The sequence below is a fragment of the Cygnus olor genome, chromosome 1, assembly GCF_009769625.2.
Source record: "Cygnus olor isolate bCygOlo1 chromosome 1, bCygOlo1.pri.v2, whole genome shotgun sequence".
NCBI lineage: Eukaryota > Metazoa > Chordata > Aves > Anseriformes > Anatidae > Cygnus > Cygnus olor.
Genome location: NC_049169.1, coordinates 63752770 through 63754919, shown reverse-complemented (window position 1 = coordinate 63754919; position 2150 = coordinate 63752770).

Below are 2150 nucleotides of genomic sequence, written 5' to 3'. Positions count from 1 at the left end.
TCATCATAATCTGTTTTCTTTTCTGCTTCCGGAAAGGTTATGCTTGTGATACTTTCCATTGCTGGCAGTGGAAAAATATTTCTACTGGAAAGGGATTGCAGGGATTCCTAGGCATTACACCTTTATTTTCTATTTATGCTAGTTTGATTATTGTGCTCCTAACAAGGCTTTCTATTTTTTTGTGGAAACATTTTTTTTAATACTTGGAATACAGATATAAAACCCCCAAATCAAACGTAAAGATAAGGGGATACTATGAGGTATTTATGCTGCCGCCCAGTTTTCTTGCATCTATTTTTGTAGAACTTGTAGAAATCGAACTCAGAATTCTTCATCTGAAAACAGTGCTGTAAACTGATAGTTCACTGAAGACTTTTCCCTTCTTCACTCCCTTCCTCCCTCTTTCTACTTTCTTTACATTTGAAAGAAAAGCACAATTGTTGAAGTGCAGGGAGTTTGAATTCATTTCTGTCTAGACCATGATGCTCACTTTAACCAGACTGTGATTAATTCCTTTGTTTATAAAATGTTAGCTAATGTTTGACTAAACGTTCACTGTGACGTGAGTTGTATTTTTTGTTGGATACCTTTTGTTTAAGTGTCTTTTCATTGTTCAGAATTTCAAATTGAATATTTTTTTTTCAGAATTGTGGTTATCTGTTTCTTTTTATCTGTTTAAGCCTTTATAATAAAAGTAAAAACTCTGTAGATATTTCACTGAATGATTTTTATACTTGAAATAAACTTTTTGCAGGCTATGCCTAGTCTTTTTTTAGTTTAAAAAGCAGGTAGTTATATTTATTGCAGTTAGTTAAATAAACACCAGAGATAACCCTGTAGATTAAACACAGTTTTGGAGTAACTGTCAGATCTTCCTCCTTTGAGTGGTTTCATAGATACAAGTGAGGGAACTGGATTTGAGTCTAAGCTTTTGGAATCTATTGAACTAACAGCATGTGCTTATATTTCAGAAAACACATCAGGAACTTCTTTCTCTTCATTTGTTTTTTTTTCATTTTCTGTTTTGTGTTGAAGTGAATTAGTGTCAGTACTTAAAGAGCTTTCAGTGCTACTCCTATCATGAAGAGGCATGCTTGTAGGGATCCTGTATGCTGTTACCCAGTGGAGCACATAACATTACAGTTTTCCAGGTCTCTTTGTACACTGAATTAAGAAAAATAGGCTTTTGTTGGGAGAAAAGTTTTCCCTTCCATCATTTGTAGATTTCTTCTTTCAAATGAAGGAACTATTTGTGAGGTTTTAAATTCCCCTGTCTGGCCCATGTGTCCTAATAACTTATGTTTTTTCTGGATGGATGCCCAAGTATTAGTTTGGAAGTTGGAGAATTTTTGTAACAATGTTGGCAACTCTTAAGAAGGTTTTATTTTATGCTTTCTTGGGAGTTTAGCACCTGTGTTATACTGGCTGCATTAAGGAAGATTCATTGTAGCCTTAAGCACACCGAGTGCCAGCAACACAGTTCCTGCTGAGAATTATTTTGGATTTTGTTCTGCATAATGATATATGAACCTGACTGAAGTGGCTGGATGGATTCTTTTCAATAGGAAATTATTCAGTCCATTGGACCATGATGACTATGTTGTAAGTGTGTGCAGAAGTTTGCTCACTGGCCTTGTGCATCCAGTACATAAGAATGCCAGTTTGTGTGCCGATGCAGACAGTTCCATCTTCCTTCTCCCTAACACCAAGGAGCCAGCCTTGGTGTTAAGAGCCTGCCTTTGTGACAGTGTAAGCAAGATGACTTGCGACTTACACTGCTACACTGCTTTGTTATGGCTAGGATTTTTAGAGTAGACTGGCTTTCTGTGTTTGGTTCGTGTGTTGACTAGGTAGTTATCCTGTAAGCCTTTGTACTTAAAGTACTTTGCACTTACGGTTGGCCTCTAGCCTGTGCTACACTTAATGCATAATTGCTGCACGTACCTGCAGGATAAGAGAATTGTGCCAGATGCTGTTACTCAATTTCCATTTCTCCTACTCCTTATGCTGCTGACTGAAGCCACCATAGTACAACTAGCCCTTGGTCTGGGACGGGCAAGATGCTGGCATCCACCTAGATGTGGCTACTGTGAAAAAACAAGTGCTGTTGCTTGGAGAAAACTGATGAACATGAACATGAGGGCACTCAC